This window comes from Phyllobates terribilis, unplaced genomic scaffold (genome assembly GCF_046119375.1).
Source record: "Phyllobates terribilis strain yellow unplaced genomic scaffold, ASM4611937v1 Scaffold_5__5_contigs__length_657084704, whole genome shotgun sequence".
Lineage (NCBI taxonomy): Eukaryota > Metazoa > Chordata > Amphibia > Anura > Dendrobatidae > Phyllobates > Phyllobates terribilis.
In genome coordinates, this window is record NW_027362765.1 from 408,526,651 (window position 1) to 408,543,324 (window position 16,674).

Below are 16,674 nucleotides of genomic sequence, written 5' to 3' on the forward strand. Positions count from 1 at the left end.
GCACTGAACTAAGATGGTGCCCACCTTTTATACTCCCTTCTCAATGCACCCAGGAACTGCTTCCTCCCTGCTCCTGCACTACAGGGTTCCCCTTCCTCAGTGTTCCCTCCCCCCACTCCAGCCAGGGACAGGGACTGTCGTGCCCATCTCAGGGGCATATTGGTCGCCCTGCCCCACGGCAATGTGGTGTAATGCATGCAGGTGTCGGGTCCTGATCCACACTCCATCCTTACCTGAGAGTGAGATATCACACCTCTGGGTGAGGTGCAATACGTCTGTAGCAACCGAGCCCTCAGGGTGCTACAGTTCCATTTATCTTCAGCCTAGGTGACGTATTGCGATACAGGGCCGTGATTTTGGCTATAAAAGGGTCCCCTAGACCCCTACCCCAAGCTTTTTAAGAGAATCATATATGGCGTGCCAGGAGACTCTATGGAATGCTTTCTCAGCATCCAACGAGAGTATCTAATTACAAAGTTTTAACTGCATCTAGCCCAGGAAATACTTTGTGCCTAGTAGCAGTGTCTGCTAGTCAGCGGATTATCCCGGCTGTTAAGCAAGCTACACCACCTGTAGTTTAGACACTTAATTTTTTCAAAGGAAATGCTTCGGGACCATGGGATACTCAGTGAAGAGCATCAGGAGGCACCCCAAGGCATAGGGGCTGGGACTGGCAGTAGGATGCCTTGCGGTGGACAGCCGAGCTCGATCCTTATAAAAGCTTTTTAACTGCAGCAGCTTTAGTGGACGCTACTGGAGCTGGAATTACGCGGCTGCTGGCATGAGACTTGCCCTCCAATAGATCCTTGTAAATGGATTTAAAGTGTATTCATTCAAATTGGAGAGACAATTTAAATTAAAAAGCTTAGAGCTGCCTCCACCACAGGGGGGCTCGCTCGACCCACCAGCGGACAGGCACCAGTATTGGGAGAGGGGGGCTGGCCATCAGGGTTCACCGCGGCTCTGGCACAAACCCGGCGACACGGAGGTGGCACGGGCAGGAGCGGACTGGCCGTGTCGGCTTCTCACTTTTTGGATTTTAGAAGGGCATGACATGCCTATATCTGTGTCTCCCCCTCCTTTTACTCCTCCACCTCTTTTATTTTCGCATGACTATATGTACTTGTCACTTTTCCATGTGTTAGTTGTGTCTTCTGAGCAGTTTGTCAGCTTTTGGACACCTTTGAAGGTGTTTTCTATGTGTTTCTATGTGTTTTTGTTTGACTGCCATTGGTTTTAACGGTGTTCGAAGGTGTTCGACGAACAGTTCGACGAACAGTTCGGCGAACACACGGGTGTTCGACGAACCGAACCGAACTCGAACACTACGGGGGTGGCTCAACACTAATCCTAGCCATCAATTAGGGCTAGGGAAATGCTGTGAGCAGCACGCTCTACCATGTCGGTTCACCGGTTAGTGTCCACGTCACGGAGGCGTCCTTGCTACCGATCCAGCATTCCAGGGTCCGCCATTGTATGTGTGGTCACACTGCCGCTTTTACACCCATGCGTTGGGTGCTGCAGAGATCCTCCTCCTCTTTAGGAACTTAGGTTCCAGGCCTTTCCTGGGAAGCATTTATCTGCTGCTCTATACGCCGCCATCTAGTGCTCAGGCGTTTCATGCTGCCAAATCCTTCCTGCTCTGCACAGCGGTGTCTTGCAGTGCAGAAGTTTATTAGTTTCGTTTCTGGAGTGTTGCTAACTCCCAACATTGTACCTTGTTTAGTTACTACTTGTGTGTGCACTTAACACACTAGTTCTTTTCTTTCTCTGTGCTTAGCTGAACATTCCTCTGGGACTCAGCTGCTGCAGCTCCTCTGCAGTCCAGTGGACCCCGACGTGTCCTTTAAGTTTTATTTTATTTTATTAAAGGACATGCCAGCATAACAGCCTCACTGTTATCTTGGGGAAAACCTCTACTAAGGTTGCTTAAAAGCTTGTTTCGATACTCCAACATAAGCGGGTCCCTTTCCAGGGCGGGAAGCATCTGGCAAAATTGACTCTTATAACGTGGATATAACAGAGTGGCAACCCAGTAGTCAGCATTATTTTGAATCCTAGCTATACGGGGATTATGTTGCAGGTAGTGCATCAAGAAAGCAATCATATGTCGCGCTCTTCCAGGAGGTCCAAAGCCAGGCTGTATTGTGAGCTGCATAACACTGATGCTTGTTTCCTCCGTCCCCTCCTGCCAACCACGTTCAAACGAGAGGGGATGATTATCCTCTTCATCCTCTGACAGCTGCTTGCCCATCACCTCTTCCTCCTCCATTAGTTCCTCGGCTCTTGCACCTTCACTAACAATTAGCCTGGTATCACCAAACCCCCTTGATCGCTGTAATCCACCGTCACTTGGCATCCGCCTGTGATGACAGTCTGGAAATGTGAGACATTGGTATCCCTTACGCATCCTCCTCTTCTTCTGGGGCCACTACCTCCTGCCGCAGGTTATTCACAGTCTGCTCCAGCATGTATGTGACCAGAATAGTGATGCTGATGATGGCATCGTCAGCGCTAATCAGTTTAGTAGCCATTTCAAAACCATGCAGAAGGGTGCAGAGGTCCTTAATCTGTTCCCACTCCGCAAACGTGATATGCCCCAAGTCCGTACTGCGTTGCCCCAAGCTATACATCATTATATACTGCGTCAGAGCTCGTTGCTGCTGGCACAGACACTGCAACATGTGCAGAGTGGAATTCCACCATGTCCGCACATCACAGATCAATCTGTTAACTGGCACGGACAAAGACCTCTATATCGATGCAAGTCAACATGAGAGGTGCATACGGCGGAAGTGAGCACACAGCTTCCGTACTTTGTGAAGCAGCTCATCCAGGCCAGGATAGTGGCGGAGAAATCGCTGTGCCACCAGGTTGAGGACGTGAGCCATGCAAGGCACGTGTGCGAGCTTGCCTCGGCCTAGGGCCGCTATCAGGTTCGCACCGTTATCGTACACGACCTTCCCTGGCTCTAGGTTCAGTGGAGACAGCCATTGTTCAAACTGAGCCTGGAGAGCTGCCCACAACCCTTCACCTGTATGACTGTGATCTCCAAGGCATATTAATTTGAAGACTGCCTGATTAAGGTGAGCCCTGACTGCGCAGTATGGAGGTAGTGTGCATTCGCTCCGCACCCTTGGAACGCATGTCTCGTTAAGGCAGAGGTGCGCAGGTGGAGGCCCTAGAGAAGGTGGAAGACGCAGAAGCAGCAGAGGAAGTGGGAAATATAGAGGTTTCTTCTGCAAGCCTTGGAGATTCCAATATTTGTGGAGCAGCCCCTTCCCCGCCTGCCTCCACAGCCCACAGAGTCACCCAGTACCCAGTCAGCGAGATGTAACACCCTTGGCCATGCTTACTCGTCCAGGTGTCTGTGGTGAAATGCACCCTGGCACATGTAGATTTAGACAAGGAACGGGTGATGTTGTCTGCAACATGCTGGTGTAGCGCAGCCACAGCTTTCTTAGAGAAGTAATGGTGACTGGGCAACTGGTACTAGGGGACTGCGATGGCCATCAGTTTTTGGAAACCATCTGTATCTACCAGGCGAAAAGGCAGCATTTCTGTGGCCAACAGATTGGAGATGGTAGCGTTTAACCTCTTAGCTTTGTCATGCGTAGAATGAAACAATCTTTTACGTGATCACAACTGCAGGACCGAGGGCTGGCTTAGGTGCTGAGAGAGGGTGGAGTATGATGAACCGGAAAACTGGTGGAGCGTGAGTGAGGTTCAGATGTTACGGTGGATTGCGAAACATGCTGTGTGCTCGGTGAAACAAACACAGCAGGCGTGTCCGCTTCCGTTACAGCTGACGGGCTGTCACTCAGCCTGACTGGAGCCGGTAAAGAACCGGAGTTTCTCCGATGGGAGACCTGCGTGACAATACTTGGCACGGTAACAGAGGAGGAGGAAGAAGCAGCAGATGCGTTTGATGGGGCAGCTGATGGTTGTTGAGGTGTGCTGGTCCGCATTTCAGCGCGGTAAGATTCCCAGCGTAAAGAATGTTGTTTGAGCATGTGAACGTTCATGCATGTAGTAGTAGTGAAATTATTGCAGTTTTTCCCTCTACTGAGATTTTTATCGCAAAGTTTGCAGATAACGTGAGTTGGCTCATCCTTTGCAGTGACAAAAAAGGCCCATGCTAGGCAACCCCTGCTACCCCTGCGAGCTGCAGACCCGTGACCGCTGCTGGCCACAGCCATGGTTGTGGCTAAGGATGCAGTGCTCCTCATGCTTGCATCACTTCGTGTCTGCGCCGTCGGGCAGAATGTAACCTCGTCGTCTTCCTCCTCCACCTCCTCAGATGAGCTACTCGGCTGAGTGACTCTGGGTTCACACCAAGTAGGATCTTCAACCTCGTCATCATCCAATGTGTTATCCCATTCCTCGTCCTCAGAATGACCCCTCTCCTCTTGTTGCCCTGACAGCACAGTACAGTCCGCATGAGCCTCAGGTATCTGAGTCTCATCGGGATCACCTCTTTCCTCTGCGGTTAACGTCTGGTGACGAGGGTCAGGAACCTGATCGGACCCTACTTTGTCCTGCCCCGAACCCAAGCTAAAAAAATTTTGAGCATCGGTGCAGATGCTTTCCTCCCCTTGACTCTGTGACTGCTTGGAGTATACTTCTGATGCCCATGGTATAGAATGAGTGAAGAGTTCTACAGACTCGCCAATCTGTGGTTCACTACAGTCAGTTGGGCAGTTGGCCAGTTGTGACTCGGGGGAGGCATGGGTAATTGGGGTGCCACCTCTGTGGACTGTACTGCGTGTGATGTTGAGGTGGAGGAAGAAGAGGAGAGACCACTGGAAGCAGGATTTGCCATCCACTGGAGCACCTGCTCTTTCTGGGCCTTATCAGCAAGGCATATCTCTGTGCGGCTGCCAAAGGAAGGGAATGCAGTAGGCCGTCCACTAAAATAAGTTGTCAGTTGTCTTTGGATAGGACCTGTTTGTGTTGGTTCACTAGTGCTTTCACTAACATTACCACGTACCCCACATACACCTTGAACACCAAGCCTATTCCCCCTTCCACCACGCCCTCTCTTTTTCCCCACTCATGTTGGTCAGATACAGTGGTAGGAGCACGCAATTAACTAAAGAAAAATACCTTTTTTTCCTGTGCAATAGCTCAGTACACACCTGAATTTCAGCGACACGAAATGACAAGGTAGGATATGGCCTGCCGTATAACGTTACTAACAGACAAAAGAAATTTGTTAGTGTGCATGAGGCCGATAAAACCTACGAGATATTCTCCAAACAATTTCAAACTGAGATGTCCCCTGCTGTATTACTTTAGGAACAGAAGAAATTTTTTTTGGGAATGTGGATGAGGCCAGTATGACATTGAATATATGCTCCAAAATATTTCAAACTCAGATCTAGCCAGCTGTATCACTTTCCTCAGAGCAAAAAATATTTTTGGGTTACTCTGCATAAGCTCTGTGTCCAGCTGACTTCGACCGCCACTGACGTAGTAGCTGGCTTATAGCACTGTATGACTTTTGGCACAGGAAAAAATATTTTTTGGACTGGGCCTAGTAAGAGAAGTTTTTTTTTTAATGTGTAACCAGGACAAGCTCAACGCGACTAAAATAGGATCTGCCTTTTAGCAGACGGGATCAACTTTGAGTAAAAAACCTTTGGTGGACTTTGCCTGCCAAACAAAAATATATATAGGTTTGACTGTGCATGCAAGCTGAATTTGACCGCAACTGACGTAGTAGCTGGCTTATAGAACTGTATGACTTTTGGCACAGGAAAAAATATTTTTTGAACTGGGCGTAGCAAGAGAAAAAATGTATTTTTTTACTCTGAAATCACCTGAAGTTCAACTCCACTAAAATAGTACCTGACACTAAAAAAAACTTTACACAGCTTTCGATATCACAATAGCAACAGAAAAAAACTGATTTTGTGCTCTGCAATAAGAAGCTCTGCAGACTGTGCAGAGCACAATTTCAACCCCATTAAATGAAAATGTGCACTGCGCTTGCTTGATCACATTATCAAATGCAAAAAAAGATTCAAGGTATACTGAGACATGGAGCTCTATACCAGTGGTGCACAGCACTATTGTATGGCATGGGCCCTCTGTTTCTGTCAGAATCTCAGTACTTGCAGAAGAACACCAAAAATGTGCTGCACCAGCGATTGCAGAAGTACACAGGCCAGGAATTATCTACACTATCTGACTACCACACAAGTGCCATCTATCTAGCTAATATCTCTCATTACACAGGAGAACACTGAGCTGCATCTGTCTCCAGCAGTGACATGGATATAATGGCGCTGAGGGAACATGGTCGCTTTTTATATTGAGAGGACATGTGATTTCTGCAGCCAATTGCAGAAGCCCTTATGTCTGGACAGTGTAGATGATTCCTGCACTATGATTGACTGTCCGCGCTTTCCTCAGTTAAAGTTACCGCCCACAGGAAAAAAAAAACAGTGCGCCGCTGATCTGACCTGTTCTAAGCTCTCCACAGCCCCCACACTCACCTGGCACATGTCACCGCTCATCATACACTTGCACTATGCTAACAAAACTGTTCAAAACGTCGTGGTTGCCCTGTAATCGTGGTCCCACGCAAATTCGGCAAACTTTTCCGATTTTAAAAAAATTTGCTCGCCTTTGCGATCACGAATCCGAATGTGCCGAATTTGAAACTTTCAAACATTCGCCAAACAAACTTGCTCAACACTAGAAAGGATGATGATGTCTGATGATTAGTACAGTTCAATATAATGGGGCTATATGAGCAATAAAAAAGTGTAAATGCTGAGTTGACAGTTAGAGATGATGAAGACTGGAGGTAGGAAAAGGATGGAAGAGAAGAGAAGGGAAGAGAAATGAAGAGAAGGGCCTAAATAAAATTGCTTAGAGTAAAAAAGATAGCATCCTATCCAGGCATGTGTCCAAGGAAAAATATGTAAAAAGACAATTGGGTGGGTGTACCAATGGGCGATTTTGTACAGGGCATTATTCAGTCTAAGGTCGCCCTACACTCAGGCTTTATACATATGCATAGCCCTTCCTATCTAGTAGTATGGAATATAAATAGTTTTTTACTGAAAAAATCATGGAGGAGATTTACTAAGACTGTAATTTCATAAACCAATTTTTTAAACTGAATTGGTCTTAAGTTAAAAGGAGAAAATTTATTAGGAAATACACTTGAACCTTTTTTATATACTGTACATACAGTACATGTCTGGTGCAGTTATACAAAGGAGACTCCCTCTTCACACCCGGCTGGTGCCATCTACACTGTGTTCCAAATTATTATGCAAATAATATTTTCTCCGATTATCCAAAATTACCTATATGAATTGCAGTCATTGTAATTTTCCAGTCAAATAACTATTAGAGTACAACTGAAAGGTTTTTGTACAAACTGCCTATGATAACAGTATATTTTTTAAAAAATAAAAAGCTCAAACTGCACTCAAAATGCATGTTCCAAATTATCATGCACAGCAGAGTTTTCAACCTTTTCATTTTAATAAAGAACAAAAAAATGGTCATTTTTGAAATTCTAAGCATTAGCAGGTTATTTCAAACTGAAATCAAACAGTTTTCAACTCAAAACTTTATTCTAGGTGATGTTACATTTGCACATAGGACCCCTTGTTCGAAAGGAGCTTCTGAACTCTCTCGTCCATTGAATTTGTCAGGTTTTGGATGGTTTCTGCTTCAGTTGTTTTGCATGAGGACAGAATACCCTCCCAGAGCTGTTGCTTAGATGTGAACTGCCTCCCGCCATCATAGACACTCCTTTTGATGATGCTCCAGAGGTTCTCAATGGGGTTGAGGTCAGGGGATCATGGGTGCCACACCATAAGTTTGTCCCCTTTTATGCCCATAGCAGCCAGAGATGCAGATGTGTTATGTGCAGCATGAGACTGGGCATTATCATGCATGAAAATGATCTTGCTGCGGAATGCACGGTTCTTCTTCTTGAACCATGGCAGGAAGTGCTGTTTGAGAAACTCAACATACATTATGGAGTTCATCTTTACCGCTTCAGGGATCCTAAAAGGGCCGACAATCTCTCTCCCCATGATTCCAGCCCAAAACATTACTCCACCTCCTGCTTGTTAGTGCCGTAGCCGTGTTTGTGACGCGCCCCCTGGGACATATTCCTTTTTGAGGGGAATACCCGGCACCGGATCAGATGGGGGGGGGGTTGTAGTCTCCGAGCGGCTGTGACCCGGTCCCGTGCCCAGGGCGTCAAGCTCAGTGTTATGTGGCAGTCCTTACTGATGTTATTAAAGTTCGTTGTGTCGACTACGCCACCCGTTGTGATGCGGTCACTGTGGCCGCCGCTGCAGCAGGGTCCGCTGAGGCTGATGGTGGATGCGCAGCTTGGTGGGATAACCCCCAACGGGAGGGGTATAGCCTCAGAGGGGACAGGCGCAGAGGATGGGGGTTGTGGTGGTGCGGTGCAGCCGGTAATGATGACAGACTCGGGTAGTGCAGTTAAGGGTCTTTACTTACTGCAGATGTTCCTGGTCACTCTAGCTCCAAGTGACCTCCCGAGCCGTGCTGCGTCCACCAGGTCCTGGATCCGGCCAACCCCCAAACAAGTCCGGAGCGTGGCCCTGAGCTCTCCCTCTGTCCTTACTTCAGCCGTCCCCACCAGTGATTCACCTAAGTCCAGCTCCCTCGGGCCTTCTGTTGGGCAACCTTTGGCCTAAGGTTCCCTGACCCTTCCTGTGGTGTGCCTTCAGGGTGAATGTAGTGGGTGACCGTGACAGACACTGCCCACGGTCTCCGGTCTCTGGCTGGGGAATGTCTTTGCCCCCACCAGCTTGGGTTCCGGTACCCTTCTGCTGACTCCTCACCCGGTGTTCTTATTTGGGTTCTTGGGTCCCTTCTTTGTCCCCCTCTGGGTCTTTCTGCACTCCACTCTCTCTCCAGGGCTGTTGTTTCTTTCTCTCTCTTGCTGCAGGCTTGTCCTCTGCATCTGACTTCCTCTCTGCGTCTGACCCTGATCTTTGATGGTGCCCACCTTATATAGCCCTCTATGTGTGAGCTCAGGTGACCAGCACCCAATGAGCTCCTATCACTACCCAGACTGCTCCCCCTATCTGCCCCTACACTACATGGGATGTTCCTCCCCCCTCCCACTCCAGCCAGGAACAGGCTCGGTCGCACCTGCACATTTCTAAGTGGGAGTGCCGTCGGCCTGCTCCTCTGGAATGGGATGTATGTAGTGCATGCAGTCTATCTGAGCTCAGTTCCACACTCCTTCCTTACCCGGGAGTGGAATATCACACCTCTGGGTTGAGGTGCAATACTCCTGTAGCAGCCGAATCCTCAGGGTGCTACATTCCCCCCTGGTAAATCACAGCACGTCCTCGGGCTGCAAAGACAAAAAACACCAAAACATACAACATTTTTATAAACATGTAAAACATATTAAATATTATACGAAATACTATATAAATATATATATAAACTTTTTCAGGTAAACAACATTCTCGTCGTCTCTTTCTTTCTTCTGTTCCTCTGGTCACCGTGCAACTCGTGACCAGGTAGAGTGCGACAGTCTTTTAGAAAAATGGTTTTTCCTATAAACCGGTAGGGGGCGCTTTAGCAAGCGCAACTATGTACAGGGAAGTTTTGGCCGTTCTCAGTCCCCGGCCAGGTAAAGGGAAAGGGATGGCTGCTCACAGTCCTCAGCCTGGTATGGAAAGGGTTACAGGTAACAGTTCGCTGGTCCCAACGGGGACTATTTTAGCAGCAACAACAGTTCCAGTTTCAGTTTCAGTTCCGATTCACTGTGCCCCGACAGGCAACTATATACAGTCTCCTGCTCTGCCGCACTCAACGGCGTCTGCCTCCTGCTCTTATCTTACGGCTGGTGGTTTCTTCAGACCCGTCCGGGTCCTCTTGCTCCTCCTCCTCGCACCGCAACTCCTCCTCCGTCAAGCGATGCACGTGGAGGGCGTAAGGTCCCTTGGCACACTTGTGCCGGGTGAACGTTACCTCATCACCGACGTAGAGGTCACGGCCTTTGTGACCCTCTGGCAGGTGGGACTCGACGTCCCGTCGTGTAACGAAGACGTCACCCATGGTGTTCCGGTCCCTTATGAAGCCCCACCCATGCTGCGCATTAAACTTTATTACCGTCCCGATGGTACGGGGACGATCTGCTGCACGGGGGTCCCTTCTGGTCCGACTCTTTTGCTCCGCGCTGCGGGTCTGGGCCCATTGCTCTTTGGCCTGCCTCTCCTCCCGCTCTCTCTTGAACTCTGCCAGCTGTTGACGGCAACACTCTGTGCGCGCTGCTGCAGCTGCCCGAGTCTCTCCGGTGAACCCCATCAGATCTTCTCCCTTGGGGTCCCACGCAAATTGAGCCTCTTCTAGGGGAGGCGAGACCCGAGTCACGGGCTTTGGAGCCGGGATCAGGGGCTCACACAGGGGACCTAGTTGCTTCTGCCGCTCCAGCTCCAAGAATCCTTCGGGCCAGATGAAAGGCCGACCGTCCGGCCACGTTAGCTGGCTGAAGGGGTCCTCTCCCAGATGTGGCACCCTAGGTATTACGGGCGCGGGCGCGGTGGTGGTGGCGCCCGGGTTGCCCAGGCCTTGCGGCCAGGCCTGGGGCACCTGGAAGGTGAAGGGCACCGTTAGGACGGCGGCGCCCTGGGTTACCTGGCCTTGCGACCAGGCCGGAGGCTCCGCGGAGGTAGATGGCTCTGCTTTGGATGCGGCGCCCGGAAATGCTAGGCCCTGTGACCAGGCCGGAGGCTCCTCTTCCGGCGCCACGCTCCGGGTCACGATGCGTGACGTCATCGGGGTCGCGACGGCGGCTTCCGGTCGGGGCCTAGTCGGTGGCGATGTCATGGCGGTCTCGGGTACGGCCGGGGGACCTTCGGGCTCTGCGACGGGGAGCTGGGGCAGGTAAGCGGTCTTCCGGTATGGGGTATAGGCATCCCCCTTACCTGCTGCCATGCGTCTCGCTCCCTCTTCTGCGCCGTCTCCGGCCTTGGGTCCTCCCGCGTCATCCGCAGAGGTAGTCGGTGTCTTCTTCCAAGGGAGCGGGTTCCGTGGACGGGTTCCAGCTTGCTGGGCCATCTCCCGGCCCCACTCCGCCAGGATCTCCCTCTGCACTCGGGCCATCCTTCCCGCGAGGCCCTCCAGGGCACTCCGCGCGCACTCCCGATCTCGGGGAAGCTGCGCCAGGATCTCCGCTAAGCCTAGCGGGGTTGTTGACTCCAGCAGGCTCCTGACCATCGGGTCGGTGCTGCTCTGCTCTGCTTCCGGCAGGCTCCTGGCCAGCGGGCCGGTGCTGCTCTGCTCTCCTCCTTCTTCCTCCAGCAGGCTCCTGGCCAGCGGGCCGGTGCTGCTCTGCTGCCGCTCCATTCCCGGGTCCACTCTTTCTCTCCTCGACTCCGGGTGAGCTTCTCCGCTACTCCTCATTAGACCTCTTGCCTCCGGGTGCGCTCGTTCTACACTGCTCCAAGCGACACCCATCTTTTCTCTTCTCTTTCGTCTCCTCCCCCTCCGAGGGCGGTCCCGGGGCCACTCGGTGACTGTCAGCTCCAGGGGGAGTTCTTTCACGCTGACAGACACCTCCAGCATCACAGTCTCTGTTGGTGGGGGCGGTTTCCACTTTTGGCGCCATTTTCTGTCCTGGCCCACGATGGGAGGTGGCCTCTTGCCCTCCTTTGGCACGCCCATAATGGCGTCCGCTGCTCTTCCAAGGCGGGAAATCTGCGGTTTTGGCGGGAAGCGTCGCCCAGTGGCGGGAAACTCTGCAGATGGCGGGAACAAGCTGGAAATGGCGGACAATCGGCGGGAAACGACTGGTGATGGAGTCCGATGGCGTGGACCCTCCGGAACCGGCAGGAGTCTTCTTTCTGAGGTAAACTTGCACTTTTCTTCAGGCACGCAGTACCCGGGTGTTGCGGGCACGTAATCCTGCCGACTACGCCAAAGTTGACGCGCCCCCTGGGACATATTCCTTTTTGAGGGGAATACCCGGCACCGGATCAGATGGGGGGGGGGTTGTAGTCTCCGAGCGGCTGTGACCCGGTCCCGTGCCCAGGGCGTCAAGCTCAGTGTTATGTGGCAGTCCTTACTGATGTTATTAAAGTTCGTTGTGTCGACTACGCCACCCGTTGTGATGCGGTCACTGTGGCCGCCGCTGCAGCAGGGTCCGCTGAGGCTGATGGTGGATGCGCAGCTTGGTGGGATAACCCCCAACGGGAGGGGTATAGCCTCAGAGGGGACAGGCGCAGAGGATGGGGGTTGTGGTGGTGCGGTGCAGCCGGTAATGATGACAGACTCGGGTAGTGCAGTTAAGGGTCTTTACTTACTGCAGATGTTCCTGGTCACTCTAGCTCCAAGTGACCTCCCGAGCCGTGCTGCGTCCACCAGGTCCTGGATCCGGCCAACCCCCAAACAAGTCCGGAGCGTGGCCCTGAGCTCTCCCTCTGTCCTTACTTCAGCCGTCCCCACCAGTGATTCACCTAAGTCCAGCTCCCTCGGGCCTTCTGTTGGGCAACCTTTGGCCTAAGGTTCCCTGACCCTTCCTGTGGTGTGCCTTCAGGGTGAATGTAGTGGGTGACCGTGACAGACACTGCCCACGGTCTCCGGTCTCTGGCTGGGGAATGTCTTTGCCCCCACCAGCTTGGGTTCCGGTACCCTTCTGCTGACTCCTCACCCGGTGTTCTTATTTGGGTTCTTGGGTCCCTTCTTTGTCCCCCTCTGGGTCTTTCTGCACTCCACTCTCTCTCCAGGGCTGTTGTTTCTTTCTCTCTCTTGCTGCAGGCTTGTCCTCTGCATCTGACTTCCTCTCTGCGTCTGACCCTGATCTTTGATGGTGCCCACCTTATATAGCCCTCTATGTGTGAGCTCAGGTGACCAGCACCCAATGAGCTCCTATCACTACCCAGACTGCTCCCCCTATCTGCCCCTACACTACATGGGATGTTCCTCCCCCCTCCCACTCCAGCCAGGAACAGGCTCGGTCGCACCTGCACATTTCTAAGTGGGAGTGCCGTCGGCCTGCTCCTCTGGAATGGGATGTATGTAGTGCATGCAGTCTACCTGAGCTCAGTTCCACACTCCTTCCTTACCCGGGAGTGGAATATCACACCTCTGGGTTGAGGTGCAATACTCCTGTAGCAGCCGAATCCTCAGGGTGCTACATTTGCATGGGGTGTCCATCAACCAGCCATCCTCCACTCCATCCATCTGGACCATCGAGATCATTTCATGCATGATAATGCCCCGTCTCATGCTGCACATAACACATCTGCATCTCTGGCTGCTATGGGCATAAAAGGGGACAAACTTATGGTGTGGCACCCATGATCCCCTGACCTCAACCCCATTGAGAACCTCTGGAGCATCATCAAAAGGAGTGTCTATGATGGTGGGAGGCAGTTCACATCTAAGCAACAGCTCTGGGAGGGTATTCTGTCCTCATGCAAAACAATTGAAGCAGAAACCATCCAAAACCTGACAAATTCAATGGACGAGAGAGTTCAGAAGCTCCTTTCGAACAAGGGGTCCTATGTGCAAATATAACATCACCTAGAATAAAGTCTTGAGTTGAAAACGGTTTGATTTCAGTTTGTAATAACCTGCTAATGCTTAGAATTTCAAAAATGACCATTTTTTTGTTCTTTATTAAAATGAAAAGGTTGAAAACTCTGCTGTGCATAATAATTTGGAACATGCACTTTGAGTGCAGTTTGAGTTTTTTATTTTTTTAAAAATATACTGCTATCATAGGCAGTTTGTACAAAAACCTTTCAATTGTACTCTAATAGTTATTTGACTGGAAAATTACAATTACTGCAATTCATATAGGTAATTTGGGAAAATCTGAGAAAATATTATTTGCATAATAATTTGGAACACAGTGTATATTATAAAGTCATCAGCTGCTAGCAGCAGCAACCAGACCTAGCTCCAGTCACTCATGGTTAACTCCTTAAATGCTGCTGTCAAACACTGACAGTGGCAGTAAAGAAGTGTAATAACTCTAGCGCACCCATCAGCCCCCTCAAAATCTGATCACGAGGTAGCAATAGAATGAAAGCCTCCATGGCTGCCAATTTAGTACTTTTGTCATAAAAGATATTTTCACTATACAGTGGGTGAAATGAATACTGAACATGTCACCAATTTTCTAAGTAAATATATTTCCATAGGTGCTATTGAAATGAAATTCTCACCAGATGTCGGTAACAACCCGTCCAATCCACACAGGCAAAGAAATCAAACCATAGATGTCCATAAATTATGTATAATAATGAGGAATGACACAGGGAAAAAGTATTGAACACATGAAGAAAGAGAGGTTCAAAAACCCATGGGAAATCATGAGAGAGGAGAGACTTTCTCAGTGACTCGAGATGGAAAATGACTGTCGAACAAACTGTTCTCCGCTGGGAACCGCTAATGTGTGATAACCCCGGAACTGACCACAACTGTACAAGGTACGATAATCCGTTAGACGTCATAGCTGCAGGGCATTATGGAGAATCGCATGCAACAATGTAAAATGATGTTAGCCTCTTCTCTGATTCTTCACCAATGTGGGAATTTTTTTTTATTTTTTCCAAATTGCCAATCAAATCTCAAAATGTTTGAAATCGTGTGAAACTGAACATTTCAGGAAATTTGACTCAAACGCGATGCTCTACCGATCAATTCAATCATCTCTAGCTAGAATCATCCGAGCTAGTTACTTCACATAAAAAAATTTAATTAATTGAAACCCGGTAAATTTGCATTATTTGCAGAATGTGAAATAAAAACAACACAAGAGCAACAAGTTAGAATGCGCAACAAATCCTCAGTGCTTCCTCTAAGGTTGCAACCTCCTGACTTTATACAAATGTCTTATAAAATGTGCATAGCAGGGGACGGAAGAGTCAGACCATGCTTATGGTTTACATTATTTATAAGCAAATGTTAAGAATTATAAGGGGCAATGAGAAGCTGTACTTGTTTCCCGTTATTTCAGTGTGTATCCACCATGTACATTTTTAATTGTGTCAATCTGGTCGTGTTTACAATTTCTCTTTCTTCCTGTTCTTTGCTGTTTATTTAAAGGTCTTCACACTGAGGTCAATGGTAACTGCACTTGTTATTATGGGTTATATCAAATATTTATCTAGACCTAATCAAATACATGGAGATTTTTTTTCCCTATATTTTCTTCTGGGTCTATTTGTTGTTTTTTTTTAGAAGATATTTATTGCCAGTTTGATCTTAACAACTTTTTGATTATATAGAACAGTTTAATTAGTTAGGCTATGTGCCCATGATGCAGAAATGCTCTGGATTTTTCCTGAGCATTTCTGCATCTCCCTGGCAGAAAACTGGCATGGATTTATATAGTGTGACCGTAAAGAATGGTAAACAATAAAAAATAAATATTATACTTACCTTCTGATGGCCCCCGGAGTCTTGATTCGATCCGTCCTGGCTTCCCAGCAGCTCGCGGTACACTGAAGGACCTGCCGACGTCAGCATCGCGTGACCCGTCACATGACTAAATGACGTCAGCGCAGGTCCTTCAGTACACCGCGATCTGCTGGCAAGCGAAGAAAAGGACACCTGGGGCCATCAGAAGGTAAGTATAATATTTATTTTTTATTTTATTCTTTTTTTTACAGGTTCTATGGTACCCAGGTCCGGAGGAGAGTCTCCTCTTCTTCAGGCAGTGGGTACCATCCGCACATTGAAACGCATGGATTCCGCATGTACAGATGCAGTGATGCGTAATCCATGCGTTCCAATGCAAGTCAATGGCGGTGAAAACGCAGCGCTTGCGCGAAATAATTGGTAGTGCTGCGTTTTTTTCCACAATGATAATCCGCAGCGGAAATTTCGCAGCATGTGCACAGCACATGCGGATTATCATTGGGGAACATGGCAGACCTTCTACCAAGCATTTTTTTAAGCACTTCTGCAATGGAATTGCCGCTGCAAAAACGCTTAAAAACGCATCGTGGGCAAGCAGCCTTACATAGGTTGAAAAAAGACACAGGTCCAACAAGTTTAAAATGTCTCAATCATATCTAAATAGACAAATATTACATATATGTACCAAAACCTGCAAGTGCAACAACATGAACCTCTATACAAAATCATCTTCATTAATCATTACCAATCCGCTTCCATGATTTTGTTGCCGGTTTTAGGGGAAGACTAGTATTATTAGTGTCTACTAGGGATAAGCGGACCCTTGGAAATTCGTGTTCTGGTACCTGACCTGAACTTTATTCCAAAGTTTGATTTGGGTACCAGAACTTCACCCAAGCTTGAACTGAACCCGAACCCCATTGAAAACAATAGGGACCCGAACTTTCGAGCTAGAAAAATTTATTTTCATTCTCTCTCTCACTCAACTTCCCCTGGAACTCCAAACATTGCTACGGACTTCCGGGAGAAGTCCGTGTTCAGCGTTTAGCACCGGACACTAACCGTCCTGTACGAACACAGAACTTTTAAGTTCCTGTTCGCTCATCTCTAGTGTCTACGATTTTTGCAGAGTAAAATAAGACCATGTTGCATTATTTAAAGCATGAAATAAAAATCAAAATAAAAAAAAAAGCTTTTGATTTGTTCTAGGTGTTCAGTTGTTATTATTGGTGAATGTCAGGGAGCCTGAGCAGAGCAAAGTTTGGACCCATAGTCCTTCTG